Genomic DNA, 14,748 nt, shown 5'->3' on the forward strand with positions numbered 1-14,748 from the left:
CCTTGTTTCCTTTTATCTGCTCTTCTGTCTCACTCCATTTCTCCCTCATCTGGCCTTTTATTCCTTTTTTTTTCCCAGAGCCTCTTCTCTTTCCTCTTCTCGTCTTGCAGTTTCCCCTCTCCCATCCTCGCATTCATCATTCATCACTGCTTTTAAAAAAAACCATCTCATGTTTCTGCTTTTTGTTGTCTTTCAGGCGCTCGCATCCTCTCCTCTTGTTGCCACCCGTTCGCTCGCCATCTTTTCTCACAATCTATGTTCTCATCCTCTCTTCCCCTCGCACTGTCAATACCAGCTCTGTAGCCAAACTCCCCAGTCCATTCACTTTCCGCTCAATCAGCTGAAAAGTTTAAAAGAAAAAAGCGGCTTTGAGCTGCTGAAAGCATTCCCAATTATATCCTAATATTCTGGATTTGACAGATGTGCAAGAAGAGGAAGTTTTAATATCCTCATCCTTCCTCTCTGCTCCATGCTTCCCCTTCATACGATTCTCATTCACTCTTCTTCTGCTCTTTTCTGCATTCATTCATCTTTCTTCCACAAAAATCTTTTTTTTTTCTTGTTTGAATGTGTTTCCAAATGAAACATCTGCATCATCACATGATTTTTAGCTTTCCTTTCCTCCCCATCCACCTCCAGCCTCCTCCTCCTCCTCCTCCTCCTATGTCGCTCTGAGGCCTATTGATTCTCTGCCGGGGCCTTTTTTTCCCCCCCTCTTCTTCTTCCTTTCAGCTGTCAGGAGGAGATAAGATCTCCTGATGTCCTCCAACCATGATAAACAAATTGTCTCCTGGAAGCCTCTTTGGAATACAGAACTCACACTTCTAAATGTGCAGAATCACAGAGACGGGAAGCAGGAGAGCTGATCAGGACGGAAGGAGACCAAGGGGTTTCATTTCTAATCCCTTTGTGGTTTCCAGCTTTAAGTCTTTATTTTTCTCCCTGGATATACATTTTCCTTTCTTTGCCGCCAGATGCACCTTTCCTCCGCGCATCCTTCTGTCCTCATTCCTTCCTGGCCTCCATTGTCCATACCATTCTATACAAGCTTCCTCCTTTTATCTCCTCATCCTGCCACACTTTACGCTGCATTTAGCCACGCTCCCAGCGCCGCCCACCCTCCGTTGGCCCGTCCGGCCCTCTCTCTAACCCTCCTCCCATTCATTCCAGTATTGATCTAGCTGTCCATGATATGTCACAGTGATTGACAGCTACTAATTGGCTTAATCCCACCCCGAGGGGCATGTAGCTGCTTGGCTGATCTGGATACAGCTGTCCCATTGTGCAGCAGCTGACACCCTGACCCCCGGGAACCGGCGAGGGGCAGGAGGAGACAAGATTTAAGGATAGACGGAGATGTAAACATTTTATTTTAGTGAAGCTTTCCTCCAACGTTTTCTCATATGTAATCTGGTCACACCTGGATCACCAGGACAAGACCTGGATGCGCCAACAGAAGGCTCTCGCCAAGCCGTTTGACAGACGACACTCCGGCTCAAAGGTCAGCAGTTCTTTCGCTGCAGGCGCATCAACAACGATGCGTCCCGTCAGTGTCCTTCAGCAAGACGCTGAGTCACATCGGTCGAGAGGGACAAGAGCGAAAGAGGGAGGTAGGCAGTCACCCCGAGAGGCGAAAGAAGCTGCCATAAGCAGCCCCAGATTAGCTTTGCTCTATTGAGGAGGCAAGGGGCAAAACACAAGGTCTTAGTGGATGCCACTAAGCCTTTAAAGACCAGCCTTCAGCCAGGGATGTGCTCCCCTAACCCATTTATCCAGTCACTGTTTACACTGAAATTAGCCCTTGGAGAACCTACAGGCTGAACGTTTGGGCTTAAAGGCAGGTCATGATCTGCTCGTCTGGAGGCCATTAGTAGTTTTAAAGCCTTGAAGCACATTTTTATATCCACAATGATAAAGTGCCAATGTGGGTTTGATTCTGAAGCTGCATGTGCGTCGTTAAACCGGTGAAGGCTCCCAGATGGCGAAAACTTCCAGCAGACTTTTCTGCTGTTTGTGCTGTTCAGTGACAGGTTCTTTAGCACGAAGGAGGATGTTAGATTTGATACTAAACCGATGTGACCTTTGATCTGCCGTTAACGAAGCATTTTCTCTTCCCGAAGCGTTGGTAGTCGCATGGCCTGGCTGTGGACAGCTTGATGGCTCGTGTTGTAGACCTCGCCATGCATGTGTAATGTCCCTAATTACCCCTCTAAATCTCATATCGCAGCCTTTGCCCTTCGACCAGTGACACAAACCCGACTCTGTGACATACTAGATGACACAAGGGTCATTGTGCCAAACCACCCCCCCCCCTCCCTCCCTTTTCTCTGTTTTCCAAACCAGTGCTTGGACACAGTGGGCACTTGATAATACCCCCCCCCTCCCCTGTCATCCTCACATGGCAAGGCGAGCCCCCCCCTTTGTTCTCCAGGTTGACACAGAGAGCCCTTTGTTGTTCTGAGCTGCAATCTCATACTTCAGTAAGTCTGCACTGCTGGTTCTCAAAAGTCCCTCAAGCCAAAGGTCTGTTAAATTGATGCATGTTAGTTCGGGGGCAGCCGTATGGATTCGGTTGTTTCCCCTCATTTTTTACCATATTCGTCCAAATGCCAGGTGAGTTTCCCACAGTTCAGAATAAAGTCTTGTATCTGTGAGGAAATGTGGATAAAAAACAGAGCTGTCCACAATGCTGGAAATTATGGACTTTTAAAGATGGAGTATGTAAGATTTTCAATATTTTTAAAATAAATTAATAAAATAACTACAATCATAATTAAAGTTTTTTGAACATGTAGATTCCAGTCTGTCCATATTTGATGTTATTAAATTACAAGTTTAATTAATGACAAAAAGCACTTTTTTTTTTTTACTGGTAGGCAAACATTTAAAAATGGTCATTAATAAACTGGTAATTTAATAACACATCAAATATGGACAGACTGGAACCTACATGTTTAAAAAAAACTATCTAATTATGATCGTAGTTTTTTTTTTTTTTTTAAATATTGAAAATCTTACATACTCCACCTTTAATGACAAAACATTTAGACAATGTTCATATATTAGACCCCAAACTCCCCACTTATGTCTCCTTTCATTCAAAATGTGAAAATATGAGAAATTTATAGTTGGATAGATTTGTTTTGCAGGATTCGTGATAAATCCTGTGATTTCATAAAGGTAGACGTCTATCGGCACTAGGGCTGTGACGATGTGCTGTTGTCTCGATTTGATTACAATTATTTTGGGTGCTGATACGATTTAAATCGTGGTTCTCACGATTTAAATTTAAATTCTTTGATATTGCTGATTTTTGTTGATTAAAAACAAAAGAAAAATGTACAAAACATTTTTTTTACTTGTCATTTTTCTTGATTTCAATGAGGAAAAAACACAATAAGCCAGACCATCATTCTACTGCTATAATACCCAAAAAGACAAGAATAAGATAAATAAAAACAATAAAAATGACAAGAATTTTATAATGGATTATTTTTATCTATTTAAAAAAAATCGATTTTTAACAAAAAGAAAATTAAAATTGTGAAACAAAACATCCCGATATTCGATTTTCCCACCCCTAATCAGCACACACGTCATGACATCATCACACCGCATAGACTATATATCAGTACTGATCAATATTATCGGCTTTGGAAATCAGGAGTTGGGCAAAAATTGGTATATCTGATATGTTAGAAAGAAAATGAGCCAGTATCAAACATCCCAAGTAGACACCAACACTTCTTCATCACATTAGGAGCTCAAACTGATTCTTCAAACTCAAAGTTTGACTTTGACAAACTGAAGATATTTAATCTGAAATATAAAGAAACTGGAAATCCTCACAAATATCAGAACAATATATTTCCTTTCTTTCTTCCTGAGAGTTGAACTGAGTGACACTCGACTCTCACTGCTTTACTTTCTGCTGAATACTGGTGGCGTGGCTCATTGAATAAATTACCAGTGTGCTCTGTGAATAAAACATCTGCACTGTTTTCCGATCTGAAAGGTGAAAACAGCAGTCTGGACGAGCAGCGATCTTCTTAGCTCCATGTGCGTCCCGTCATGCACACACAGCTGCATTCTCCTCTTATACAGAACAGTAGCAGGGATTTTCTGGACACTGCATCCACCTTGCAGTCTCCTAATCCTTCAGCAGCAACCGTGCACCCACTATAATTCATTTATTTGGGTTTAATTTTGGTCTCAACTCACAAAGCCAACAAACATCCAAACACACACATACAGCCACACACAAAGCATGGGCGACCTTGCACGTCTCACCTTTTTAGATGACATGGACTCATGCAGACAGACTGCCTGAAAGGAGTTTTATTTGTTGCACCGGTGATGCCCAGGTGCATGGAAAGGTGCGCACCAACACACAGATTACACACTGACCTTGCTTGGTCAGCTTTACCATTACATGTGGAAACACATGCATGGAGACATCAGTGTCACACAGCTTCAGCACCCTCACAGTCACCTCATTTGTTCAACCTTGCCAGCAGAAAATAAACTGTGAGGGGAATTTGCTTTGCTAACGTCACATGACTGTGGTGAATCCGATATCGCTACATAAACACAAATATTGTAGGGAAAAACGGAGCTAAAGAAGAGGAATTGTTGTTGTTTTAAAACCAATAATCTGCAGGAAGGTAAATATTTCATAACTCATGTAAAGCCTGTTCAGACAATAATGACAAAATATGCAAACGGCAGTTCTTAGAAAAGGTCCTGTGGCGCCACGTTGGATAAACGCTGAAGCATTCACATTCCCATCACGCTTTAAACTTTGTTTTAATTTTTATTTCACACATGGATTAGCCGCAGAGTGAGGAGAAGAGTCAGTGACTGGAGGCTGGTGAATCTGCCTCATATCAGCCCTTTCTCCTCTCTATATATAACTATAGCAAAATAACAATTAGCCAATCCTAGAGGAGGCTATATCTGTCGCTCTTCTTTCACTGGAAAAGGTCAACGCAGTCACAGCTGCAGCTGAAACCTAAAGCGACGACGCAGGAGAGAGATAAAGGCAGAGAGGGAAAGGGAAATGGAGCCGACTTAAAAAGAAAAGCGAGACATAAGAGAGGAGACGAGCAGATGCAGCAAAGAAAAGGAAGAAACTTAGGAAGATGACAAGTCGCCAAAGAAAAAGGGATGTTGCTTCATATAAATGATGCTCTATAAATTTCTGAGTCATGGTCAGGGATTAAAGCACAGCCGGCGAAGAAATCTACTGCAGTCGAGCTGCTCGCATGGAAAAAGAAGTGAAATTAATACTGTTCAATGAAGAAGCAACAGTCATATTCAATCATATTACACCATTATAGGCGTCACGGTCGATGAAGCATGGACGGCGAGAGGGAGACGGAATTACAGAGAAAGTACAGAAAAGGGAGAAAGATGGGGAAAAATCAGAAGAAAGATGGGGGGGTGTGAGGACAACCAGGAGGAACAAGGAGGGAAAGTAATGCAGGAACGGTCACATGTCCAGTTTTATCTCCTTTCTGTCTGCTGTCGCACCAGTTGGCCATCATTTGTCCCTGCAGCATCATCACACAACCTCACACACATCACAACGGTGTGTGCAGGTCCAAAAATGTCAGAGCCACTGTTGTCTGTTGGGTCACACCTTCATATTCACACAGCTGAAGCACTGGCATACTGGTCCTACTGGTGCTACTGGTGCACACACTTACATGCATCAAACACACCGTTCATCCCATTTAGTGGTTAATTCAGCAAACCTCGCGTTCAGAAGCAACAGATCGACTAATATGATGCAATTCTCAGTCAAGACCTTCGGAAATGTTTCCGTCATGCAGGTTTGTTGGGTTTTTTCATGTTGTTGTGTCGGCAAATTAAAGATAAGAGGGGCAGAGATGGGTAGCAACTGGGAAGGACAGTGGGGGGGGGGGATAAATTGGAGACATATAAGAGAGAAGGGGAAGAAAAAACGAAGGAATGGAGAAGATATGGGGGGGGGGGGGTTTAGTGAGAGGAGAAGACAGGAGAGGATGAGAACCAGCAGATAAGTCCCAGCGTGATCAAAGCTTCGCTCTGACATCAAGCGGAGGCCTCGCCGGCTTCACGCTGGAAGTGATAACAGACACAGTGAAGGGGGGGGGGGGGGGGGGCTTCAGACCTGATGGACTTGGCCATCCAAAGGTCGGCTCAGTCTCCAAACTGAAACCAGGAAGTAAATGATTAAAACATTATTCCCAGACTTGACTTAAAGCTAAACAGCTGAACAGTGACGGTTCTGTGTGTCAGGAAACAGAAAACACGACGATGCAGCCAAATCAACATGACTCAGCAGTTATCTGAACACTTTGACTCCTCATCTCTCCACGGGAAGCTGCACATACTGCAGAAAATGTAGAAATAATGGAGGAATGGAAGAAAAGTCGGACGTCAGACGGGCGGCTTCGCCGGGCCTTCTGCCTGCAAGCGGCACGTTCAGCGTTCGTTACGCAGCATTTTCTGTCCGCACTGTCATCCAGTTCTTCTTCTAATCCTGTGTGTGAGGATGATCACATAACAAAACTGCTCTGGGACACCTGGAGGTCGCGGCGCCGAAGTTTTCAGATTTCTGACACGATTTCCGTTTATTTGTCCGTTCATCCAACACGCCGATGCAGAGTCCTCTGTCTAACCCTGCTCACAATCAGATAAGCGCTTTGCTGAAGTAGCTTTTTGGGTTGGACACCGAGGATGTGTGTGTGTGTGTGTGTGTGTGTTCAGCGTCCAGTTTCACCCGCTGTGTCTGTGTCAGCACGCGCTGCAAAATAAACTCTGTTTACAGGAGATTCACACCTGTTAGGAACAGATCTGTCTGCCGGGATCATGCACGAGTTTTTCAGGCAACACTGTATGTACACGCACGCACGCTCACACACACACCATTGCTTCAGGCCTTGGCTGGCTGTCCATCTAGTTCACCTTTACTAATGTATTCCATCAGCAAAATCAGCCCACCACAATTAACATAACCACGTTAATTATGGTAATCATCAACACAGCGCAGCTGTAAGCACACACTCACACCTGTGTGTGTGTGTGTGTGTGTGTGTGTGTGTGTGTGTGTGTGTGTGTGTGTGTGGGGCGAGCTAAGAGGAGATGAATGATGGAGAGTGAAGGAGGGCTGAACATGACGGAGGCTGGTGGCTGATAAACAAACAGTTCAAGTTGTTGATGAACCAGGAGGATCTGGAAGCTTTGTCTGCTGCTGCAGAGATTTTTACAACAAAAAATACATTTAAATAAAAAAAAAAAGTGGTGCGAAAGATGCCGGTATGAATGACCGCTTTACTGGTGGTTGAAAGAGGGGAAAAATGAACACACACACACAGACACACACACGGCACACAGTTAATTATTATACTGAATAATGAGAAGCAAACGACTCATTAAATCTCTCCTTGACCCGCACGCAGAACGTCGCCTCTCTTCCTCCCCGTCTTTGTTTCCCCCTCACTGGCTCCGTTCTCCACACCAGCTTGTCAAACCAGAAGCCTTTTCAGCTGTGAATTATTAATTGGTGTTTAAGATCACCTCAAAGTTCCTGCTGAAAACAATCCCAACTAACTACGAAGGAATCTAAAAGTTCCTTCTCGACCTTCATCCCTCGTCTTCAGAGCTTCCAGCGTCTCTTTTCCCGCCGCTGAAGCAGGAATGCAGATAAAACTGGTCAGGAAGATAAAAAAAAAACAGCTGGCTTTGCTGTTTTTCATGTGACTGTTGTCATGAGACCAAAAACCACCTGACTGCACCGAAAACTGATTACACGTCTGCACACAAACACACACACACACACACACACTTAACACCTGCAAAATCACATTACTGCCTCCACATATAGGCATGCGTTTTCTGCATGAGCTAACACACACACACACAGATCAATTTTTATTTTCTGTTTGGAGAAATCCATTTTCATTGTAGTTGAATCGATCTCTCTGTCCGCTCCATATTCTGATCATCAGTTCTGAGATCAATAAAATCACTCATTAATCCTGAGTTAACATCGATCCAGATCAGACCGTCGTTGCCGTGACGCGGCGGCCTCGCCACCTGCCGACGCTCAGAAAAGGTCACGCGGGTCGTGACGCTGGAGTCTGCAGGACTGATGGAGCAACATTTCATCTGCAGCTTTGTGTTCCCGTACGGAGGCGTCTGATTGGTCTGCTGCAGCGTCCACATGACCTCAATGTGACTTTGCTTTTCACATCAAGCTTTCGGGACGTTCCTGAATCACTGGGCGACTAGTTTGTTCCCATCCTGCAAATGAAAAGCTTTTTTCCTCCACTTTACCGACTTCAGCTGCTGTTTCATGAAGTCATTGTCCTCCGTTTACGGCCATCGCCCCCAGCCACTAAAACACAAGGCGTGTGTGAGCTGCATCTCTCTGCACGCTCATTTCAAGATTTCAGGCATGTGGGACAGAGGAGGACTAATTGAAACCACATGAGGAAGAGGAGATGGGTGAGGGGGGGGGCATACAAAGTGGGAGCTGGAGGCCGAGGAAACTAAAGCCATTACCGACGGGGAACTATGTCAACAACACTGAACCACCTGTGTCGTCTGCGCCTTCCTGACATGTAAAAAGCAGAAAATCTTTCCCCCTCCCCGTGAAACGCAGACAAATGGACCACTGGTTGTTTTCCCCGGCGGGGGAGGCAACGGAGTCGAGGTCAAAAACACTAATTACGGACTCTGTCATTTAATCTGCTTGAGATTCAGGATTAGAGTTCCGATCCGGTTGTGCTGCCAGAGGAAAATATAAACTGGTGTACCTGGCTTCCCATCACGCCGCCTGAACTGGTGCGGAGGGAGCTGAAGAAAGAAAGTACAGCCTGTCCGGAGTCTGCCCCCCCCCCCCCCCCCCCCGCCACCCTGATCCTCCTCTCTGGGAGGTAACGTGAATGTGGAGGCAGCAGAGACCAGTCACAGTGGACATGCTTATCCAGACACACTGCATGTGTGTGTGAGAGGCAGTCTGAGGCGTGCAGATTGAATCCTGCGTCCCCAGGGAGCCTAACTGCCTTTCCGTCTCCCTGACTGGCCCTCTGAGAGGAAAAGATTGGTAAGAATTAGAAAGAAAAGGCAGAAAGAAGGAAAATAAGGCGAGGAGAGGCGCAGCGCAGCCCAACAGCTCCCTCTGTCGTCACCTGGAGACGCTGCTGCTCGCATCCTCCTCTGCTGTTCATTCCACATCTCCCCTCCTCCTCTTATCCCCACTCCTCCTTTAAATTACTGTTAAACTTTCCAGTTTGAGCCTAAAATATAGTTTAAAAAGAATAACATATTACAGTGTAATAAAATGGTCCAAGTCGACCTTTTAAACTCTTTCCTTCAGCTGAAGCCGTTTTATTTGCTGCTGTTGGGAGATTTTATGGTAATCAGGAATGTGGACGTGTCGACTGTGGAAGCTTAAATAATGGCTTTAGTCTTAATGTAAAGGGGTGGGGGGTGCAGCTGTTAACCTGGACTCTGCTAATCTCAGCAAACACATCTGGGAATCCGTGGTGTTCCGGACATATTCATCCACATTAAGGAGGCTCATCCATCACTGACATCCTCAGAATGCAGATTAACTTTAACAGAAAAGCTTTCAGAAGTTTTCTGTGACCCCGATGTTTACCTGAGGTTATTCCTGCATCAGGAACTAAAGTCTGAAGCACAAACTTCTGATCAGTTTCTGGGATTATCTGGGCTGAACGTCGGCGAACACCTCGCCCACCCTGCTTCCGTCCGTCATCCCAGCCAGGTTTCTGCGTACAGCTCAGACATGTGCTGGTGGAAGGACACCACTGGCCTTGGCAGACGTTAAACCCCCACTTCCTCACGTCACTAACTGAACACACTGCAGGTCTCTCCAAACAGAAGTCACGCCGCCCTCCTCTCCTCTGCCTCCTCGCAGCGTAATGGGAGTCACGCTCTTTTCGTCGCAGCTCTGATCTTCTGATCGCCTGCCTCCGTTGTTTCCCCCCCCCTCTCCTCCTTTCACCTCGTCTCCCCTGCACATCTTCAGCCTCCAGCTCTTCCTTCACACACAGACCTGAACTTCAGCAGATTCTTTCTCTTGATGCTATTTAAACAGAAAAGACCTGAAGATGGAACGCTAATGTTGAGTTTTGTGGCTAACAAAAGCAGGCAGTGAAAGCCAGAAAAGAAACGGGGACATTCTTCTCCTGTGATGCGTCTGAAGTGGCCTCCGAACCACAATGTCAACTCAGAAACAAAGAAAAGGGGAATTCTGCTTTTCTTGTTGGCAAAGTGCAAAAAATCCAACTAAACTGTCTGAAACGCCACCACATGACAAGCAAACGTGGGAGAAAGCCACAACACTGTGAACTACAGAGTTCAAAAGAGCTTTTCATGTCTTCATGAACCTCATTTTCCATCCCTCCAAACCTGGAGCTCCGGCTTCAGATGGATCCACTTCTGTGGACTTTTTGGGAAAAGTGTCGCAATAGTTTTGTTAAACCAGTCAGGCTGGTGAGAACACGCCGTCAAATAACACAGAACAGCAGCAAATGATTTTCTCAATGGCTCCCACAGGACCAGGGAGGGTTAAGGCCAGAGAGGAGGAAGGGAGGGGGGGAGGTGGTGAAAAGCAAAAGGGTGAGTAAAGGTAGGGGAGACAAGTCAGAGCAACAGTGTGGGAGACAGAAGGACGGAGAGCTGAGAGGAGGAGATTATTGCCTGCTTGAGAACAGAAATATTTTGCTGTGCCATGAATACCAAAGAGAACACGGCACCAACAGCCCCCCCCCCCCCCCCCCCCCCCCCCCCAGCAGAATTGCAGATGTCCAAATTATACACCCATGGTTCCCTCTGTCTACCAGCAGCTGCTCTGTCCATCCACAGTTGTTCATGTCGGAGCAAAAGCATTGCCGATCTGGTCTGGTGTCTGTGGAACGGTTTAAAGAAGCGGATCTGGTCTGGTGTCTGTGGAACGGTTTAAAGAAGCGGATCTGGTCTGGTGTCTGTGGAACAGTTTAAAGAAGCGGATCTGGTCTGGTGTCTGTGGAACGGTTTAAAGAAGCGGATCTGGTCTGGTGTCTGTGGAACAGTTTAAAGAAGCGGATCTGGTCTGATGTTTGTGGAACAGTCTAAAGAAGCGGATCTGGTCTGGTGTCTGTGGAACGGTTTAAAGAAGCGGATCTGGTCTGGTGTCTGTGGAACGGTTTAAAGAAGCGGATCTGGTCTGGTGTCTGTGGAACAGTTTAAAGAAGCGGATCTGGTCTGATGTTTGTGGAACAGTCTAAAGAAGCGGATCTGGTCTGGTGTCTGTGGAACGGTTTAAAGAAGCGGATCTGGTCTGGTGTCTGTGGAACGGTTTAAAGAAGCGGATCTGGTCTGGTGTCTGTGGAACGGTTTAAAGAAGCGGATCTGGTCTGGTGTCTGTGGAACGGTTTAAAGAAGCGGATCTGGTCTGGTGTCTGTGGAACAGTCTAAGGAAGCGGATCTGGTCTGGTGTGGAACAGTCTAAAGAAGCGGATCTGGTCTGGTGTGGAACAGTCTAAAGAAGCGGATCTGGTCTGGTGTGGAACAGTCTAAAGAAGCGGGTCTGGTGTGGAACAGTCTAAAGAAGCGGATCTGGTCTGGTGTGGAACAGTCTAAAGAAGCGGATCTGGTCTGGTGTGGAACAGTCTAAAGAAGCGGATCTGGTCTGGTGTGGAACAGTCTAAAGAAACGGATCTGGTCTGGTGTGGAACAGTCTAAAGAAACGGATCTGGTCTGGTGTGGAACAGTCTAAAGAAGCGGATCTGGTCTGGTGTGGAACAGTCTAAAGAAGCGGATCTGGTCTGGTGTGGAACAGTCTAAAGAAGCGGATCTGGTCTGGTGTGGAACAGTCTAAAGAAGCGGATCTGGTCTGGTGTGGAACAGTCTAAAGAAGCGGATCTGGTCTGGTGTGGAACAGTCTAAAGAAGCGGATCTGGTCTGGTGTGGAACAGTCTAAGGAAGCGGATCTGGTCTGGTGTGGAACAGTCTAAAGAAGCGGATCTGGTCTGGTGTGGAACAGTCTAAAGAAGCGGATCTGGTCTGGTGTGGAACAGTCTAAAGAAGCGGATCTGGTCTGGTGTGGAACAGTCTAAGGAAGCGGATCTGGTCTGGTGTGGAACAGTCTAAAGAAGCGGATCTGGTCTGGTGTGGAACAGTCTAAAGAAGCGGATCTGGTCTGGTGTGGAACAGTCTAAAGAAGCGGATCTGGTCTGGTGTGGAACAGTCTAAGGAAGCGGATCTGGTCTGGTGTGGAACAGTCTAAAGAAGCGGATCTGGTCTGGTGTGGAACAGTCTAAGGAAGCGGATCTGGTCTGGTGTGGAACAGTCTAAGGAAGCGGATCTGGTCTGGTGTGGTCTACAGGGAGGCTTGGAGAGCGGACGGACCCGCGTGAGCCCGCGTGCCGCTGCGGGCAGGTGATCCAGGAGAGGAAAGGCGCATCTGAAGGATTCAGCACGAATTTCCAACCTGACTGGCTCTCTGGGGATTTTTAACATAATTATAATTCCACCAAGTGATGATTACTGGTGTGAAGATAAGATCTGAAATCTAAAATCTAAACCGGGAAAAATCTTTTATTGGTCAAACAGGAGATGAGAAGTGACGCAAACACTTCGGAGGCTTTAGACATCCACGCCACTGTGTTTGTGGCACTGCTGCCGGACCCACATCAGGCCTGGTGGGAAAGTTCTGCGTCCCTGGAGCCGCAGGGAAGAAGCCGAGACGGCAAAAGGACGCGCGCGTTCGGATTCCAAACGCGCCAGATGCGCTCGCTGGGGCGCAGGGAATGAGCGCAAATATATGCCACACACTGCGCCAGAAAGGACACGAAATACAGACCGTGTTCAGTAAAAAGCGCACCGATCTGAGAGACATGCAGGGGCCCAGAGGTCTGGGAAGGTCTGCGCTGCGCACACACCTGCGGGATGTCAGCAGCTCAATGCGCAAAGGCGCCGCGGGCTTTGCTGCTAAAGCCACATTTACTCACACACACACACACACACACCCCAAAGTCCCACGTCTTCTGACAATAACAAAATGTATGTGCAACGTTTGTGTGACAACATGGTTTAATCCAGAATCTAATCTGATCCCCGGCATCCCGGGAGCCGGAACGTTCCTCTTGGTTGCCTTTTTAATGCCCTCAAAGCCCCAACAGACGTTCAGAACACGAGGAGACTGATGGAAACCAGAGAAAAACAACTGAACGCGACTGCTGATGAGAGAAATGCAGGATTTCACCGCTGCAACTTAAACCTTTTCTTACCTTTGTGGAAGTGAGACTCCGCGCGCAACGAAATCCCCCAAAACATACAAGCCAGAGGAAAATGGTCTCTTCTCTCCACAAGTATTGCTTCTTTTCCCAGATGTCCAACACATCCACTGAAGGAAAGCCCGGTGTTGTTGTTTGTTTGTTTGTTTGTTTGTTTGTTTGTCTGCTTAAGAAGGGATTTTTTTTTGTAAATCAGAGCAGAATGAAGTTGCTTCCAGTGGAGCGGAGAGGCAAAACGCAGCGAACCAAGCGGGCAGATTTCAGGGAGAAAAGCCTTCAAAAGAGATGCAAACAGAAAGAAGAGAAGACTGAGCAGCCGTGCGTCTTCATAAGGTCCCGGAATGGAAGTGATGCGGAGGTGGTGAGGAAGAGGAGGGTGCAGGAGGAAGAAAAGCTGGGAAATCACCGTAGCATCCCTCCCTCTGTCGGGTCTCTAATCCGGTTCCGTCAGCGCCGTTTATCCGTCCTCCCTCCAAGAGCCTCAGAAGCGGTGTGAGGGGAAGGGAGCGGGTGCGCAACGGCAGCGACCAGAGAGGGAGAGAGGAGGGGAGGAGAGGGGAGGGAGAGAGCGTCGTCGCTGCCGATGGAGGGCGTTGGAAACTAGAGGAACCCTCCCTCTCTTCTCACTCTCTATATGTTTTGGGTTGTTTCAGTGATCATATATTGATGCAGGGAACGTTAAACAGACGCGGGGAGATCCTGGTTCTGCCTCCACACACCTGATCCCACATTTAAACTCCTCTAAAGAAGCTTTAATGCAGGTCCAAGCTCTTTCTTTCCTTCATTCTAAAACCTTTTCAGATCTGTACCCAGACTGAGGCAGCAGCCCCACAGGAGGCTGAATGAATGCAACAGTTGCTCCTCTCTGATTGGCTGCAGGAAGCTTCCAGCCCTGCCAGAGCACGTGCACAGTCTCATGTGCAGCCAATCAGAGAAGTGGAGGGGGGTGTCCCAAACTCTCATTCCTCACTAGATGGTTTAGAAGACCCATTTTAAGCATCAACCCTCCTGAAGATGAAGAAGAAGAAGAATGTCATCATCACTTCACTCAAGCTGAACATTTAATTGATGAATCTTTTTGAGCGAGTTGCTGATAAATCAGTTCTGCAGACTGCGACCCGGAGCCTGGTGTGGACTAAAGCTTGACCCATCCTCCATGAGAAGCCAGAACTGAGTTCTTGTTCTCGAGGCTGCAAGAACAAGAAAAAACTTCTTGTTCGGCAGGTCCATCCATCCTCCAGGAGAAACACGTCTGCAGTGGGGAGGGATCACTGCAGGGGGGCGATGTCTGCTTTATGTGCAATGAACCCGGTTGTTACCTCCACCAGGTGATGTTTTTACCGCCGTCTTTGTGCTCAAGATAACTCAAAAGGTTACGGATGGATTTTTATAAAAACTTCAAGAGTTGTTGGAAATGTGAAAATGAAGAAGTGATTAAATTCTGGAGGTGATCCGG

The 14,748-nt window shown here is 46.8% G+C and overlaps 1 protein-coding gene across 1 annotated transcript in view; it reads right to left on the reverse strand.

The window, feature by feature from the left end:
* The window catches only part of cdh11 (cadherin 11, type 2, OB-cadherin (osteoblast)), a 94,904-nt gene extending 81,147 nt beyond the window's left edge, over nucleotides 1–13,757 (reverse strand). Inside the window, 1 exon segment of the mRNA XM_079248477.1 lies at nucleotides 13,287–13,757. The gene's annotated coding sequence lies outside the window, so the exon portion shown is untranslated.
* Between the last annotated feature and the right edge of the window lie 991 nt (nucleotides 13,758–14,748).

This window comes from Telmatherina bonti, assembly GCF_933228915.1.
Source record: "Telmatherina bonti genome assembly, chromosome: 11".
In the NCBI taxonomy this organism is placed as follows: domain Eukaryota; kingdom Metazoa; phylum Chordata; class Actinopteri; order Atheriniformes; family Telmatherinidae; genus Telmatherina; species Telmatherina bonti.